At 53.7% G+C, this 18,843-nt stretch overlaps 1 pseudogene; it reads right to left on the bottom strand.

Annotated features, from left to right (window-relative positions):
* Positions 1–12,408: 12,408 nt before the first annotated feature.
* Positions 12,409–18,455, bottom strand: LOC129715223 (gastrula zinc finger protein XlCGF8.2DB-like; annotated as a pseudogene).
* Between the last annotated feature and the right edge of the window lie 388 nt (positions 18,456–18,843).

The following is an 18,843-nucleotide window of genomic DNA, read 5'->3' as shown; positions in this document are numbered from 1 at the left end:
GGGGGAGAGAGGGATGGAGAAAGAGAGAGTAGAGAGGGGGAGAGAGAAAAGAGGGAGAGGGGGAGAGAGAAAAGAGGGAGAGGGGGAGAGAGCGTTAACGAAAATGAGAAAACGAAAATGAGATCAACGAAAATGTGAAAACTCGTATCAACTGCATGGGCCATGGGTGTTGGAGGCAGAACATCGAAACATTGACAATAGGTGCAGGAGGAGGCCATTCGGCCCTTCGAGCCAGCACCGCCATTCATTGCGATCATGGCTGATCGTCCCCAATCAAGAACCCATGCCTGCCTTCTCCCCATATCCCTTGGTTCCACTAGCCCCTAGAGCTCTATCTAACTCTCTCTTAAATCCTTCCAGTGACTTGGCCTCCACTGCCCTCTGTGGCAGTGAATTCCACAAATTCACAACTCTCTGGGTGAAAAGAAAAATTCTCACCTCAGTCTTAAATGGCCTCCCCTTTATTCTAAGAAGCAGCGGCGGTGACAGTTGTGGACGGGGAGCCGGGGCTGGCGAGTGTTTGCCGGGCTGGCGAGTCGCTCACTGCTGCTCCGGCCATGGAGCCGCCTCAGTGCAAGTGTCCTGGGCCATCGGAGGCGTTGTGCCGCTGCCATGAGAGTCTCTGTGCCAAATTCGTACAGGTGACCAGCATGGACCTGCGGCTCGGTGCATCCTGGAGGACAACCAGTGGCCGTTGGAAGTAAGTACCAAGCACTGGGTAGAAACGGTGGAAGATAGTGGCCTTCAAATGGGAGTGATTAGAGAAAGCATCCTGCTTGCCTGCTAGATTTTCACTTATTGTAACTGCTGGAAACATGTTCCTGATGTTGGGGGAGTTCAGAACCAGGGGTCACAGTTTAAGAATAAAGGGTAGGCCAGTTGGGACTGAGATGAGGACAAACTTTCTTCTCGTCGAGATCTGTGATTCTGTGGAATCCTCTGCCACAGAACTAGGGGTCACAGTTTAAGTATAAGAGGGAAGTCTTTTAGGACCGAGATGAGAAAATCATTTTTTACACAGAGAGTGGTGAATCTGTGGAATTCTCTGCCACAGAAGGTAGTTGAGGCCAGTTCATTGGCTATATTTAAGAGGGAGTTAGATGTGGACCTTGTGGCTAAAGGGATCAGGGGTATGGAGAGAAGGCAGGGATAGGGTACTGAGTTGGATGATCAGCCATGATCATATCAAATGGCGGTGCAGGCTCGAAGGGCTGAATGGCCTAGTCCTGCACCTATTTTCTATGAAGGCAATGCAGGCCAATTCACTGGATGTTTTCAAGAGAGTTACATTTAGTTCTTGGGGCTAACAAAATCAAGGGATATGGGGGGGAAAAAGGAAAGAGGTACTGATTTTAGATGGTGCAGCAGCATCTATGGAGCGAAGGAAATAGGCGACGTTTCGGGCCGAAACCCTTCTTCAGACTGATGGGGGGTGGGGGTGGGGGGGGGGGGGGGGGGGGGGGGGGAGGAGGAAGGAAAAAGGGAGGAGGAGGAGCCCGAGGGCGGGGGGGATGGGAGATGTCTCCTCCCATCCCCCCCAATAATCAAATTGAATGGCAGTGCTGGCTTGAAGGGCCGAATGGCCTATTCCTGCACCTATTTTCTATGTTTCTACGCATGAATATATGGCAATAATACTCAACCACTTGATTTTGAAGCATTGATGCATGTTGGAAGTATGTAGTCATAGAGTGATTCAGTGTGAAAACAGGCCCTTCGGCGTAACTTGCCCACACCCACCAACATGTCCCAGCTACACTACCTGCTTTTGGTGCATACCTCCAAAACTGTCCTATCCATGTATCAGTCTTACTGTTTCTTAAATCTTGTTCCATACACCCACCACCCTTTGTGTAGAAAACATTCCCCTTAAAAAATTACTCTTAAAAATACTTCAAACAAAAAACATTGAAATCATACTTCTACAAGGCACTAAAACATGATTTTAATACATAACATTTCAAAAAGTCCCTACCGTGGGAGGGGGGACAGCCCTCTCTCACACCCTCTCCCCACTCGGTTGCTCCACTCCCTCGCCGGTTACCCCCAAGGTCAGTGATCAGTGATTGCTCAGCCTCCCCACTTTCAAAAACGCTCCGCGGCCCCTGGTTCAGACGGAGAACACTGCCAGATGTGAGCGGGGAACTGAGGCCAGTTGTCCGTAATGTCTGGATCCCAATGCTCAACGCTTCAGCTTTCGGAATTGGCTAATGTGATTGATTTGTAATTAGCCTGATTTGTAATTAGTTGACAAAACCTTGTTATTAATCTGGGATATCCAGGGGGATGGGATAATGGTGGCCGACTAGGAAAAGGGGAGATGCAGCGAGACCTGGGTGTCATGGTCATTTCTTCACCAGTCATTGAAAGTAGGCATGCAGGTGCAGCAGGCAGTAAAGAAAGCGAATGGTATGGTAGCTTTCATAGCAATAGGATTTGAGTATAGGAGCAGGGAGGTTCTACTGCAGTTGTACAGGGTCTTGGTGAGACCACACCTGGAGTATTGCGTACAGTTTTGGTCTCCAAATCTGAGGAAGGACATTATTGCCATAGAGGGAGTGCAGAGAAGGTTCACCAGACTGATTCCTGGGATGTCAGGACTGTCTTATGAAGAAAAACTGGATAGACTTGGTTTATACTCTCTAGAATTTAGGAGATTGAGAGGGGATCTTATAGAAACTTACAAAATTCTTAAGGGGTTGGGCTACAGGCTAGATGCTCCGATGTTGGGGAAGTCCAGGACAAGGGGTCACAGCTTAAGGATAAGGGGGAAATCCTTTAAAACCGAGATGAGAAGAACTTTTTTCACACAGAGAGTGGTGAATCTCTGGAACTCTCTGCCACAGAGGGTAGTCGAGGCCAGTTCATTGGCTATATTTAAGAGGGAGTTAGATGTGGCCCTTGTGGCTAAGGGGATCGGAGGGTATGGAGAGAAGGCAGGTACGGGATACTGAGTTGGATGATCAGCCATGATCATATTGAATGGCGGTGCAGGCTCGAAGGGCCGAATGGCCTACTCCTGCACCTAATTTCTATGTTTCTATAAGTGTAATATTAAAATGACATGCAAGGTGTCAGGCTGTGTGTCACAACATACAGCCCTGATAACCTATTATTTCCTTCAGTTAAATATTGGGAAGGTAGCACTATTGTCATTTGCCACTCAACTAATATGTTTGTTTACCTCACTGACTATTTCTAACCCCCGCCCCCCAAATTCCTTTGACAGGTTGGATAGAAATGTCCCCAAACTCATTGTTTTATCAATTGAACATGTAGATGAATATCCTCAAGGAGTGTAATCAGATGGGAACGGATTTAGATGCGATATTTAACAGCTTGTTCAAAGAAGGGGCATATTTTAAAGGAGCGACAGAGATACTTGCAGGGGAATGTGTGGGGAGGTTATTATTTGTCTTTAGTTTTAGCTTTAACCTAGACACCTGAAGATTCAGAGTTTAATATAGTAATTGTGTTGATACTGACTTCAACCAATCACGTAATGAATATCATCCATTGCGGAGGTTTTATTTTTCTGATGCCATTTAAACTTCACTTGGATTTCAATCACTTCATTGTAAAAGTAAATGAGAATGGGGGGCATTGGAACAAAAATTTGCCCTCGGTACATATTAACTGTAATATAATAATGTATGCATGTTGGTAGGTGCTATCAAATAAAAGATCTTATCATTGTTGTGTTATGAATACCACAGAAAATATGATGATCTCTCAAGATCACATTTAATAGAATAATATGGCTTAAATATATAGTTATTGGACTTTGCATTTCGGAAAGGTCCCAGCTGAGAGGAAGACAGCAAAATACTGAAAATATTGGTGGTGAAAATGACTTCAGGCTAGTTTGTTAGGAAATTGAAAGAAATGGTAACAGAATACTTATACAGCTGAGTGAGTATAATTTTATGGATGAGAAATTGTGTTCAACCAATGGATGACTTCTTTGACACAGTAACTAGCATGTTAGATAACAAGGAAGCAATGGATGTAGCAAATTTTGTTATACATAATTTGGTCTGTGAAGTGCCCCATAAAATATTACCGCATTAGATAAGACTTGAACGTAATAGGTTAAGTCCAGGGGGTCGGATATGGGGCTTCATATGTGGACCAGATATATTGTCAGTGCAGAGGGGCTAGGATCAAGGCCAACTGTGCATCCAGAGTCAATTTCTGGAATAGTATTAGGTGTGCAGTCAAAGCTGGGGCAATGGAAGTGTTCAGCACAGGGAACCTAAGCAGGTTAGCAGCTATGATCAGGGTAGAATAGAGGGCCAGGTGTAAGGCTGGACTCAGGGTCGGGAATGAGAGAAGGTATGCAACTGGAGTTAGGGTCAGGAGTAGTACCAGGTGTGCAGTGAGACACAGGTTGGTTCACATGGGCCAAGTGTTTGATTATAATCTGATTTCCATACATGAATATACTAAGATCATTCATGTGCTGCACCTGTTGATCAGAGCCTGGCTCTACTGTGGAATGTAATTAGGAATGTAATTTAGTCTAACCTTATTCATAGATAATCCAATTTAAAGCATATATATTGCATTCAAGTGTAAGTTAAAAGACTCGCTACAGTATGCACCAGATCGCACAATTTCAAGCTGAAAATGCAAACGTCTGTACCAATTAGAGGGGGGACCCTTCTTCAGACTGATGGTGTGAGTGGGGAATACCTGGGGTCACCTGGTTCAAGGAGGAAGGGGAAGTGATCCGGAAGCGGTGGTACTGCCTGGCAGCTGCGGCTCGCCTGCAGTCCGTCTGTTTTTTCTTTTTTGTTTTTTTTTGTCTGCTTTAGTTAAACTTAGTTAAATTTAGTTTATTAGGTTGTGTATGTGTGGGGGGGGGAGAGATGGGAGAAACACGGTTTTAGTCTCTTCCTTCGGGGGATGGCGACTTTTTCTTGTTGTGTCCCCTGTCTCCGTCTGTGCTGAGGCCTAATGGCGGAGCTGGTGGCCTCGGGCCCGACTCAGAGCTCTGGCGGTGTTCCGGCAGCGGCCTGACTTGGAGCTGTGGCGGCGTTCCGGCGTTCCAGCGGCGGTGACCCGACTTCGGAGGCTTGGCCGCGGGCCCAGTGGACGATATCGTCGTGAGCTCGCAGGTCACAGGTTGGTGACCTGTTTTTCCGGAGCTCCCGCAACAGCAGCTTGGTCCGCTGGACTGGAGGGCGGCATCTTCGGCAGCTTCGACCACCCCGGGCCGCGGAAACCGGCCCGTTCGCGGAGTTTGAACCGGCCCGTTCCAACATCGGAGGCCTGGATCGACTCAGCGCAGAGGGAGAACAAGGAAGGAAGAGACAAAGACTTTAAGACTTTTGCCTTCCCTCACAGTGAGTGGGTGCTTGGTGAACTCACTGAGGTGGATGTTAAATTTGAGTTTATTGTGTGTTTTTGTTATTTTTATTATATGTATGTCGGCAAGGCAACGAAATTTCGTTCAGACCGAAAGGTCTGAATGACAATAAAAGATCCTTTGACTTTTGACTTTTTGACTTTGAAGACCCAGTGATGAGGGATGTCTGCCAACCAATTGGTTGGCAGACAGGAAACACATGTTGTAGGGATTAGGATGAGGGGACACTTTTTCTCACAGAGAGTGGTGAGTGTGGAATTCTCTGCCTCAGAGGGGGTTGGAGGCAGGTTCTCTGGATGCTTTCAAGACAGAGCTAGATAGGGCTCTTAAAAATAGTGGAGTCAGGGGATATGGGGAAAACGCAGGAACGGGGTACTGATTGGGGATGATCAGCCATGATCACATTGAATGGCGGTGCTGGCTCGAAGGGCCGAATGGCCTGCTCCTGCACCTATTATCTATTATCTAATGTCTATTAACGGGTCCCTTTCAGAATGTCAGGAAGTGACTCGTGTGGTACCGCAAGGCTCGGTGCTGGGAACGCAGCTATTTACAATATACACTAATAATTTAGATGAAGGGATTAAGAATGGAGGGAGAGAGAAAATGGGGAATTACAGACCAGTTAGTCTAACATCGGTAGTGGGGAAACTGCTAGAGTCAGTTATTAAAGATGGGATAGCAGCACATTTGGAAAGTGGTGAAATCATTGGACAAAGTCAGCATGGATTTACAAAAGGTAAATCATGTTTGACGAATCTTATAGAATTTTTCGAGGATGTAACTAGTAGCGTGGATTCAGATTCAGATTCAATTTTAATTGTCATTGTCAGTGTACAGTACAGAGACAACGAAATGGATAGGGGAGAACCAGTGGATGTGGTGTATCTGGACTTCCAGAAGGCTTTTGACAAGGTCCCACATAAGAGATTAGTATACAAACTTAAAGCACAAGGCATTGGGGGTTCAGTATTGATGTGGATAGAGAACTGGCTGGCAAACAGGAAGCAAAGAGTAGGAGTAAACGAGTCCTTTTCAGAATGGCAGGCAGTGACTAGTGGGGTACCGCAAGGCTCAGTGCTGGGACCACAGCTATTTACAATATATATTAATGATCTGGATGAGGGAATTGAAGGCAATATCTCCAAGTTTGCGGATGACACTTAAGCTGGGGGGCAGTGTTAGCTGTGAGGAGGACGCTAGGAGACTGCAAGGTGACTTGGATAGGCTGGGTGAATGGGCAAATGTTTGGCAGATGCAGTATAATGTGGATAAATGTGAGGTTATCCATTTTGGTGGCAAAAAAACGGGGAAAGCAGACTATTATCTAAATGGTGGCCGATTGGGAAAGGGGGAGATGCAGCGAGACCTGGGTCATGGTACACCAGTCATTGAAGGTAGGCATGCAGGTGCAGCAGGCAGTAAAGAAAGCGAAATGGTATGTTAGCTTTCATAGCAAAAGGATTTGAGTATAGGAGCAGGGAGGTTCTACTGCAGTTGTACAGGGTGTTGGTGAGACCACACCTGGAGTATTGCGTACAGTTTAGGTCTCCAAATCTGAGGAAGGACATTATTGCCATAGAGGGAGTGCAGAGAAGGTTCACCAGACTGATTCCTGGGATGTCAGGACTGTCTTATGAAGAAAGACTGGATAGACTTGGTTTATACTCTCTAGAATTTAGGAGTTTGAGAGGGGATCTTATAGAAACTTACAAAATTCTTAAGGGGTTGGACAGGCTAGATGCAGAAAGATTATTCCCGATGTTGGGGAAGTCCAGGACAAGGGGTCACAGCTTAAGGATAAGGGGGAAATCCTTTAAAACCGAGATGAGAAGAACTTTTTTCACACAGAGAGTGGTGAATCTCTGGAACTCTCTGCCACAGAGGGTAGTTGAGGCCAGTTCATTGGCTATATTTAAGAGGGAGTTAGATGTAGCCCTTGTGGCTAAGGGGATCAGGGGGTATGGAGAGAAGGCAGGTACGGGATACTGAGTTGGATGATCAGCCATGATCATATTGAATGGCGGTGCAGGCTCGAAGGGCCGAATGGCCTACTCCTGCACCTAATTTCTATGTTTCTATGTTTCTATTACAAGTAACATTAGCAAATTTGCAGATGACACAAAGCTGGGTGGCAGTGTGAACTGTGAGGAGGATGCTATGAGAATACAGGGTGACTTGAGCAGGTTGGGTGAGTGGGCAGATGAATGGCAGATGGAAATTAATGTGGATAAATGTGAGGTTAACTACTTTGGTAGCAAAAACAGGAAGGCAGAAGGGTTTCGGCCCAAAACGTTGCCTATTTCTTTCGCTCCATAGATGCTGCTGCACCCCCTGAGTTTCTCCAGCATTTTTGTCAGCCTTCGATTTCCAGCATCTGCAGTTCCTTCTTAAACACAAGGCAGATTATTATCTGAATGGTGGGAAATTGGGAAAAGGGGTAGTGCAAAGGGATCTGGGGGTCTTTGTTCATCAGTCGTGAGTCATCAGTCAGAAAGTAAGCATGCAGGTACAGCAGGCAAAGAAAGCGAATGGCACGTTGGCCTTCATAACAGGAGGAGTTGAGTAAAGGAGCAAAACAGCCCTGCGGTTGTACAGAGCCCCAGTGAGACCACACTGAGAGTATTCTGTGCAGTTTTGGTCTCCAAATTGGAGGATGGACATTCTTGCTATTGAGGGAGTGCAGCGTAGGTTTACAAGGTTAATTCCCGGGATGGCGGGACTGTCATCTGCTGAGAGAATGGAGCAGTTGGGCTTGTACACTCTGGAATTTAGAAGGATGAGAGGGTATCTTATTGAAACATGTAAGATTATTTAGGGTTTGGACACACTAGAGGCAGGAAACTTGTGGGGGAAGCCCAGAACCAGGGACCACAGTTTAAGCATAAGGGGTAAGCCATTTAGAATGGAGATGAGGAAACACTTTTTCTCATACAGTGAGTTGTGAGTGTGCGTTAATCTCTGCCTCAGAGGTTGATGGATGCCGGTTCTCTGGATACTTTCAAGAGAGAGTTAGTTAGGGCACTTAAAGATAGCGTAGTCAGGGGATATGGGGAGAAGGCAGGAACTGGGTACTGATTGTGGATAATCAGCCATGATGACATTGAATGGCGGTGCTGGCTCGAAGGGCCAAATGGCCTACTCCTGCACCTATTGTTTATTGAGGTTCCCTGTGGGAGGAGGGGGAGCATTAGGTCCCAGCGCAGTCAGACACGTGGTGTGAGAGTCTGCTGCGTGGAGACTCCAGGCCTGGTGCTTAGCAGAGGACTCTGGTAAGGTGACAGCTGCGGCCCACTGGTGGGTGGTGGAGTGGCCAGGGCTGGCAGAGTCGCTGGTCGAGGCCCGCGGCGAGTGGAATGGCACACGGGCAAAGGGTCGGAAATGCCAGTCAGTAGATAAACAGGAAGGCAGCGAGGGTCGGCGGTTTCGGCGAGGCAGCGAGGGTAGCGGTGTCGATGAGTCGGTGAAGGTCAGCGGCAACGTAACTTAGGTGGGCCACGCGGGGAGGTCGACGACAGCGACATCCTCGGCGGTCCAGGCCCGAGATCGCTCAGGAAGACGGTGAGTGTTGGTGCTGCTCCTTGAGGCAGCAATGGTGTCGCGGGGTTGTCAGTTCCGCCTGTCCCTTACTGCCCCAAGCTGGCTACCTCCCATCCCTTACTCCCCTCGAAGCTTGCAACCTCCCTCCATTTACTCCCCAAAGCTGGCTACCTCCCTTCCCTTTCTCCCCCCAAGCTGGCAATGTCCCATTCCCCTTGCTCCCCAGGCTGCCTACCTCCATCCGTTACCCCCCAAGCTGGCAATGTTCCATTCCCCTTACTCCCCCAAGCTGGCTACTGCCGCACTATCACGGGCTGTGGGTCGGCAGCAGGCACACACGCGGGGCCGGGTGGAGCGGGGCCTCGGCCTCGGGCAGCGGACACACAGACGAAAACCCGGCAACATCCCCGTCAGCTGCAGCAGAGTTGGGGACAGTCTGGTCCCTCCACCCACCTAGTCACTGACTGCACCGGCACTGGCACCATAACACACCTACCAGGGTGATTAACCCCCTCCCCTGACCCCCACACCAGGGTGATTCACCCCCGGCCCCCCACATAGGGTGATGCACCCGGGTGGCAAACATCAAACAATATTGCCGCTAAACATTTCCTAATCTATTCACATCCATGAAACAAATAAAACACAAAAGCGGCCAAACGATATTGCCAAGTGCAGGAACTTTCTTTGAAGTAGTGGGGAAGTGTGCGACTGCCCTACGGCTACAGATATACATGAAGGTGAGAATAATTTCTAATAATTCCTGGAGATGGTTGGCATTTTCTTTCATTATTGATAGTTCAACATGAATTCTGAAGAATTCCGAAGAGCACAGTTGTCAAAGTTCGCCCCGGAAGAACAACTAACTACATTTTGTTTTCAAATGACTTCCATCTTGCTTCCAGAATGGGCATCCGTCTGTGAACTAAAATGAAATGGGCAGTTCAGACAAAAGATACTAGAGGAGCAAGATAGACCACTCGATGATAAAGCTGTAGTACGGTCATGGGCTCATGGGTAAATTCTTTTTCGCCATTTTAGGAATCATATATATGAGGGGGTATTTTGAATGGGCTTCTGTCATGGCGCCCACATCTACCAGCGTAGCGAGCTGTTCTGCTATAGTCATCTTTATAGCCGTCTTTCTTCAGGTTCCCCACTAAAGATGAAAGGTAAGAAAATAGCATGTTTGAGAGAAAGAGCGTGTCTGAGAGCAAGAGAGAGAGGGGAGAGTTAGTGTGAGCGAGAGGAGTGTGTGTGAGAGAGAGAATGTGTGAGAGAGCGAGAGAGAGGGAGGGTGTGTGCACGACAGCAAGAGCGAGGTTGTGTGAGAGCCAGCAAGAGAATGGATGCATGTGATAGGGAGTGTGTGTGTGAGGACAAGAGAGGGAGTGTGTGTGAGAGAGAGAACAAGAGAGCGGGAGTGTGTGCACGTGAGAGGGATAGAGAGTGGATGTGTGTGTGTGAGAGAGAGAACAAGAGAGAGAGAGGGAGTGTGTGTGTGTGTGAGAGAGAGAGGGAGTGTGTGTGTGAGAGGGAGAGAGAGAGTGTGTGTGTGTGAGAGGGAGAGAGTGTGTGTGTGTGTGAGAGAGAGAACAAGAGAGAGAGGGAGTGTATGTGCGTGTGAGAGAGAGGGGGTGTGGGTGAGCGACAGAGGAGATCTGGGGAGGGGGGTTATTTATTTCTGCCTGGGAGAGGCACCGGAGGGAAGGGGTGTCAAGGTTGTGTGTGAGAGAGACAGTAAGCGAGAGAGGGAGTGTGTGAGACGGAGCGAGTGTGTTGGAGGGGGGCACGAGGGTGTGCAAGTTCAATCATCTTCCTCGTTTGTTCTCCCGTGGTCGGGGCTGTTGACCCCCCCCACAGTTGCCGCTGCTGATGGTCCGATGTCTGAAACTGTCGCATTGGGATGATGGAAACTCCGGCATTGGTACGGATTGGAACTCCCGAGTCAGCCTCTTCTTACTGTAGACCGAGGGCTTCACGGTGTTAAAGTCCACAGGCCCCGCGGTCCGAGCTCTTCACAGGCGATCCTCGGCAAAGGATCACAGGCTACGCGATGGTATGTCTGCGTCGTGCCTGTGGCTTGAAGTGCTGGGCCTGTCTTCAGGAAAGGTTGCACCGCTCCACATTGTTAGGCCGCAGGGAAGGACGGAGATAAATAATCGCAACTCCGTCGAGATAAGTGACTGAAAAAATGTTTCCCCCAATTACCCTCCCCCCCCACTCCCCACATAAAACAAACCAAAAAACACTAAAACATATTTTTAAAACAAACTTAAAATAATAAACCAGTAGAAGGGACAGACAGACTGTTGGCGAGGCAGCCAGTGCTGGTGGAGCCACCCGGTTGACACAAATTATTTGGGGGCCAATCTACATTTGTTTATATTGCTTAAAAAAAGACATTTATTTCATTGGATTACAAATTGACTCCAGCGGTTTAACGAGCAAAACCCCTTGTTTACCGCAGCCGGAGACTTGCGGACGTCCATTGGCGGAGAGCGAGATCTCACCGTTCCGAGTTGAGGGGGAATGGCCGGGGGATGGGAAGCAGTGACGAGATGGGGTCGGGACAGACTCCTGGACTTGATTAGGAGGGGGGTGGGGGGAGAATTCAATGTTCATGTCATTGGGCTGTAAGCTATGAGGTGCTGTTCCTCCAGTTTGCGTGTCACCTCACTCTGGCAATGGAGGAGGCCCAGGACAGAAAGACCAGTGTGGGTGGGAAGGAGAGTTAAAATGGTTGGCAACCGGGAGATCCAGCAGGCCTTGGTGGACTGAGCGCAAGTGTACGGTGAAATGCACGCCTGGTCTAGATACAAGGAACAAAAAGAGACACAACCTCCTGGATTAACTTGCACTTCTGGAGAACATGGACAGGTAATATTCTAGGTCAGGACCCTTCTTCAGACTGCTTTGGGGGTGGAGAAAGTTGGAGAGATGTGAGTGGTCGCCTTAGATTCCCATCCCTCTACAGATGCGGCCTGACCCACTGAGTTCCTCCACCGCTCTAGAGGGAATGGACAGACGATGTTTTGAGTCAGGAACCTTCTTCAGACTGATTGGAGAGGGTTGGGGGGAGGATGTTGGAAAAGAGAGATGGGGGCTGGACAAAGCCTGGCAAGTGATAGGTGGACACAAAATGCTGGAGTAACTCAGCGGGACAGGCAGCATCTCAGAGAAAACAAATGGGTGACGTTTCACCCATTGAGACCCTTCTTCAGAACTGATAGGTGGATATAGGTGCGGGAGAAACAAGAAACTGCTGATGCTGGAATCTTGCATAGAACACAATCTAGTTAGATGCACAGAATCTCTTGCCCAGTGGGGGAAATTGAGAACCAGAGGATATAGGTTTAAGATGAAGGGGACAAGATTTAATAGGAATCTGAGAGGTAAATTTTTCACACAAAGGGTGGTGGGTGTATGGACCAAGCTGCTAGAGGAGGCTGTTGAGGCTGGGACTATTCTAACATTTAAGGAACAGTTAGATAGGTACATGGATAGGACTAGAATAGAATAGAATAGTTTCTTTATTGTCATTGTAACATGAACCATGTACAACAAATTTAAAAAATGTCAGCCAGTCAGTGCACCATTCAAACATTTCTAAAAGCTAACGATACATACAAGATAAAATATTAAAAGATAAACAACTAAAATAAATATCATGAAAATAGCACGCATAAACACCCAACCCTCCATCCTTCTGTCGATTTCACAGTGTACCACAGTTCCTTAGTATGTATCGCCCCTGCGTTCCTTGGCGGCTACATTTAGTGCTTTTATAGCAGTGGGGTAAAAACTGTTTTTTAGTCTGTTTGGAGGGATATGGACCAAACGCAGGCAGGTGGGACTAGTGTAGCTGGGACATGTTGGTCAGTGTGGGCCAGTTGGGCTGACGGCCTGTTTCCACACTGTATCACTCTGTGACTCTAACATGAAGTGCTGCAGTAACTCAGTGGGACAGGCGGAACTGGAGAGTAGGAATGGGTGACGTTTCGCGTCGAGACTGAAGAGTGTTTCAACCCGAAACGTTACTCATTCCTTCCAGCATTTTGTGTCTACCTAAACAACGCCTATCTACGTGGCGGTTTGCCAGTAGGCTGGAGGAGCGGGCAAAGGCCTTGCCACAGAGCAGCAGGTGAAGGGGCGCTGGCCGGTGTGGACTCGCCGATGCTCCAGCTGGTGGTCAAGGCGGGTGAAGACCTTACCACAGGACGGGCAGGGGAAGGGACGCTGCCCGCTGAGGGTACGCCGGTGCTGCCACAGGCTGGACATGCGGGTGAAACCCTTTCCCCACTCAGCGCACACAAAGGGTCTCTATCCAGTGTGTATCTGCTTGTGCTCCTGCAGCCCCCGTGCGCACTTGAAACGCTTGACACAGAGGGAGCAGCTGCTCGCCGGCTTGGGCCCGCCGGTGCTGCTGCAACCCCCACGAGCTGTCAAACTCCTCACCGTTGTACAGGCAGTCCTAGGGCTGGCCACTGGTGTGCACGCGCTGGTGAGACAGGGAGTGGGAGGCTATGACAAAGCGCTCTCCACACATTGGGCTGGGGAAGGGACGGTCGCCGGCATGCACCCGCTGGTGGGACAGCAGTCTGGTGGAGCTGGTGAAGCCCTTGCCGCATTGGGCGCAGGTGAAGGGGCGCTCGCCGGTGTGGGTGCGCTGGTGCTCTAACAGCCTGGTGGAGCTGGTGCAGCCCTTGCCGCACTGGGAGCAGGTGTAGGGGCGCTCATTAGTGTGGGTGCGCTGGTGGGACAGCAGCCTGGTGGAGCTGGTGAAGCCCTTGCCGCACTGGGCGCAGGTGCAGGGACGCTCGCCAGTGTGGGTGCGTTGGTGCTCCAGCAGGCTATCGGAACGGGTGAAGCCCTTGCCGCACTGGGCGCAGGTGAAGGGACGCTCGCCGGTGTGGGTACGCTGGTGCACCAGCAGGCTGCTGGAGCAGGTGAAGCCCTTGCCGCAATGGGCGCAGGTGTAAGGGCGCTCGCCGGTGTGGGTGCGCTGGTGCTTCAGTAGGTAGTTGGAGCGGGTGAAGCCTTTGCCGCACTGGCTGCAGGTGTAGGGACGCTCCCCGGTGTGGGTGCGCTGGTGCACCAGCAGGCTTGTGGAGTGGGTGAAGCCCTTGCCGCAGTCGTTGCAGGTGTAGGGGCGCTCGCCGGTGTGGGTGTGCTGGTGCATCAGCAGGCCGCTGGACTGGGTGAAGCCCTTGCCGCAGTCGCTGCAGGTGTAGGGGCGCTCGCCGTGTGTGCAGGCGCCTGTGCATCTTCAGTTCCGGGACGACTTGAAGCCTTTGCCGCAGTCGGAGCAGGTGAAGGGCCGCTCACTGCTGTGCACCCGCCGGTGCTGCCGCAGCCCCGACAACTGGGCAAAGCTCTTGCCGCAGGTGGAGCAGCCATAGGGCTTCTCGCCCGTGTGCACCCGCCGGTGGGCCTTCAGGACCATCGCCGTCTTGAAGCTCTTGCCGCAGTCGGAGCAGTCGAAGGGGCGTTCTCCTGTGTGCACCCGCCGGTGGATCTCCAGCTGGCTCGGGTACTGCCAGGCCTTGCCACACACGTCGCAATCATAACGCTTCTCCTTGTTGTGCCCCGTCATGTGGTCCTCCATCGAAGCTCAGCCCCTCGAAGCTCAGCCCGCACACCGAGCAGATGGGGGGCTCACCTGGCACCCTGGCCACCCTCAATGGCCGCTCACGTCCCCGTCTCTCCGTCCACAGCAACGGCTCCTAAACCCTGCAGGAGGGGAACACAGAGGGTCAACAAGCTGGCAAACAGGACATTACTAACTCGTGAACATTGCTAGTGCTTGAAGGGGGTGGGAGGGGGAGGCAGGGGATGTGAGTAGGGGAAGGGGGGAGGCGGGGGTGAAGGGGCTGTGGTGAATGGGGGAGTGGGTGGAAGCAGAGGTGTTAAGGAGGCACGGGAGGAAGAGGAGATGAGGGATGAGGACATGAGGGAGTGAGGGGAGGAGGAGCAGGGAGGGGGGAGAGAGGGTGGAGTAAGGGGGGTAGAGGAGGGGGAGAGATAGCAAGTGAGGGAAGGGGGGGGGGGCTGCATCAACTTGGGGGCGCCGAGCATCCGGGCTCTGCGTCGAGCCGCCCCGCCCACAAGTCCGCCAGCCAGCCGCCCTGCACCGTGACGTACCCCCACCCTGCACCGTGACGTACCCCCCACCCTGCACCGTGACGTACCCCCACCCTGCACCGTGACGTACCCCCACCCTGCGCCGTGTTGTACCCCCGCCCTGCACCGTGTTGTACCCCCACCCTGCACCATGTTGTACCCCCACCCTGCACCGTGTTGTACCCCCACCCTGCACCGTGTTGTACCCCCACCCTGCACCGTGACGTACCCCACACCTGCACCGTGACGTACCCCCACCCTGCGCCGTGTTGTACCCCCGCCCTGCGCCGTGTTGTACCCCCACCCTGCACCGTGACGTACCCCCACCCTGCGCCGTGTTGTACCCCCACCCTGCACCGTGTTGTACCCCACCCCTGCACCGTGACGTGCCCCCACCCTGCACCGTGACGTGCCCCCCACCTGCACCGTGTTGTACCCCCACCCTGCACCGTGACGTACCCCCACCCTGCACCGTGACGTACCCCCACCCTGCACCGTGACGTACCCCCACCCTGCACCGTGTTGTACCCCCACCCTGCACCGTGACGTCTGCCACGCACACGACCGGCGCCCTGACATCACCTCCAATCCGAGGCGGACTGACGGCACCGCCCCGCTGGTGATTGGCGTTGGGGGACGGCATGCATCATGGGAAGAAGGTCACACAGGGCTGGAGTAACTCAGCAGGTCGGGCAGCGTCTGTGGGGAATGTGGATAGGCAAAATTTGGCTCTTTGAGCCAGCACTGCCAGTCAATATGATCATGGCTGATCATCCAGAATCAGTGCCGTTCCTGCTTTTCCCCCCATATCCCTTGACTCCATTAGCCCACAGATAAATCTAACTCTCTCTTGAAAACATCCAGTGAGGAGGTGAGGGGGTGAGTGGGTGAGGGGCTGTGAGTGGGTGTGGGGTGGTGCATGTGGTGACGGGGTGCAGGTGGTTAGGTGGGTGTGAGGGGTTGGGGGGATGGGGGAGGGGTGAGGGAATGAGTAGGTGAGGGGGATGCAGGTGGTGAGGGGGGGTCAGTGGGTGAGGGGGGGTGAGAGGGGAGGGGGGGAGGAGGGGGTGATGAAGGGGGTTGAGGGAGGGGTGAGGGATGAGGGAGGGGTGAGGGGAGGGAGAGTGAGGTGAGGAGCTGGGCTGAGTGGGTGAGGGGGGGGTGATGGAGAGGATGAAGGGCTGAAGGGAGTAGGTGTGGGGGGGGGTGAATGGGGGGGGTGAGTGGAGGGGGGTGTGGGGGGGGTGGGGGGGGGGTGTGGGGGGGGGGGGGGAGTGGGGGCAGTGGGGGTGGGGTGGGGGAGGACTGGGGGGGGTGTGGGGGGGGTGAGTGGGTGGTGAGTGGGGTGGGGGTATGGGTGGTGGGTGGTGTGAGTAGGGGGGGGGGGGTGTGGGCAGTGGGGTAAGTTGGGGTGTGTGGCGGGGTGAGTGGGTGTGTGTGAGGGGATGAGGAGGTGAGGGGGGATGTGTGAGGGGGGGTGTGTGTGAGGGTGTGTGTGAGGGGGGGGGTGTGTGGAGGGGGTTGAGGAACTGTGTGAGGGGGTGAGGGAAGTGGAGGGGGGGTGTGAGGGGGGTGAGAGGGGGGTGACGAGGTGAGTGGGTGAGGGGCGGTGAGTGGGGGGGGGGAGTATGTGAGCGGGGGGTGAGGGGTGGTGTGGGGGGGTGACGGGGTGCAGGTGGTGAGGAGGGTGTGGGAGGGGGGGGGGGTGAGAGGGTGGGGGGGGGTGCGGGTGGGGGGTGAGGTGGGTGAGAGAGGTGGGTGGATTGGGGTGAGGGAATGATGGGTGAAGGGGGGTGCAGGTGGGGTGAGGGGGTGAGGGAGAGGAGGGGGAGGTGTGAGGGAGGGGGGTGAGAGGGGGAGAGCGAGGGGATGAAGGGCTGAAGGGGTGAGTGGGGGAGGTGAGTGGATGGGGGGTGACGGAGGGGTGAGGTGGGGTGGGGGGTGTGTGGGTGAGTGGGGGGGGGAGTGTGGGGCGTTAGTGGGGGGGGTAAGTGGAGGGGGGGGTGTGAGGGGGGGGTGACGGGGGGTGAGTGGGGTGGGGGGGGTGAGTGTGTGGGAGGGTGCGTGGGGGAGGTAAGTGGAGGGGGGGTGTGTGGGGGGGGTGAATGGGTGGGGGTGGGGGTGTGCGGGGGGGTGAGTGGGGGGGTGAGTGGGCGGAGTGAGTGGGGAGTGTGGGTGAGTGGGGGGGTAAGTGGGGGGGATGTGTGAGGGGGGTGAATGGAGGTGAGGAGGTGAGTGGGGGTGTGTGTGAGGGGGGTGAGGGGGGGGGGTTGAAGGGGGGTGAGGAGGTGAGGGGGCAGGAGGTGAAAGGGCGGTGAGCGGGGGGGGGTGCGGGGTGGTGATGAATGGGTGAGGGAGGAGGGGGTGTGAGTGGGTGGGGGGGCTGAGGGAGGAGCGAAGGGTGAAAGGCGGGAGGGTGAGGCGGGACGTGTGTGGTGGGTGAGGGAGGGGATGAAGGTCTGAGGGAGGTGAGTGGGGGGGTGAGTGGGGGGGAGGGGGGTGAGGGTGGTGCGTGAGTGTGAGGGGGTTGAGGGGAGGTGTGTGAGGGGGTTGAGGAGGTGAGGGGGTGTGCGAGGGGGGGATGAGGGGGGTGAGTGGAGGTGAGGAGGTGAGTGGGGGGTGTGTGAGGGGGATGAGGAGGTGTGTGTGAGGCAGGTGAGGAGGTGAGGGGGGAGTGGGTGAGGGGCGGGTGAGTAGGGGTGAGTATGTGAGCGGGGGGTGGGTGAGTGGGTGTGGGGGTGAGGGGTGGTGCGTGGTATGACGGGGTGCAGGTGGTGAGGAGGGTGTGGGAGGGGAGGGGGGCGCGTGGGGAGGGGGGGGGGGGAGGTGAGGAGAGGTGAGTGGGGGGTGTGAGTGGGGGCGGGTGAGTGTGGGGGGGGTGTGGGGGAGGTGAGTGGGGGGGGTCGAGTGGGGGGGGGTGGGGGGGGTGGGAGTGGGGTGTGTGAGTGGGGGGGGTGAGTAGGAGGGGCGAGTGGGGGGTGTGTGAGGGGGTGGGGTTGAAGGGGGGTGAGGAGGTGAGGGGGGCAGGAGGTGAAGGGCGGTGAGCGGGGGGTGCGGGTGGTGATGGGGTGTGAGTGGGTGTGGGAGGGTGAGGGGGGGGGTGAGGGAGGAGCGAAGGGTGAGGGGCGGGAGGGTGAGGCGGGACATGTGAGTGGGTGAGGGAGGGGATGAAGGTCTGAGGGAGGTGAGTGGGGGGGGATTGAAGGGAGGGGGTGAGTGGGGGGAGGGGGGGTGAGGGTGGGGTGGTGTGAGTGTTGAGGGGTTGAGGAGGTGAGGGGGTGTGTGCGAGGGGGGGATGAGGGGGGTGAGTGGAGGTGAGGAGGTGAGGGGGGGTTGAGTGGGGGGGGGGTGTGTGGTGAGTGGGGGGGGTGAAAGGGGCGGGGCCGCCGCACGGACCTGCACCATCGGGAATCCGTCCGCGTCTCGCCAACTGTCGATGGTTCACCCTGCGCCGTGACGTGCAATCGCCGCGCCCACCCTGCGCCGTGACGTCACCTCCCATCTGAGATCGTCGCTCCGTGAGGAACTGTCAAGATGGCGGTTGATGTTTAAATGTGAAGTCGGCACCAACTGCCGGAGTGACGCAGCGGGACAGACGGACGGGCAGCGTCTGTGGAGAGAAGCAACTGGGCGGCTGTGGTTTCAGCTCCACACCCTGATGGTGATGATGCTGCACTGAAGGTAAAAAGCTGCAGTAACTTTGTCACCGAGTGATCGATGTGGAAACGGGCCCTTCACGTAGCAATGTTACAACATTTTGAGATTTTATAATTCAAGCCTGTAATTTATTCCATCAGATAAAGCATAAA

Source organism: Leucoraja erinacea, unplaced genomic scaffold, assembly GCF_028641065.1.
Source record: "Leucoraja erinacea ecotype New England unplaced genomic scaffold, Leri_hhj_1 Leri_1060S, whole genome shotgun sequence".
Taxonomy (NCBI): domain Eukaryota; kingdom Metazoa; phylum Chordata; class Chondrichthyes; order Rajiformes; family Rajidae; genus Leucoraja; species Leucoraja erinaceus.
The sequence above is the reverse complement of the archived record's forward strand: the minus strand, read 5'-3'. Positions and strand labels throughout refer to the sequence as shown.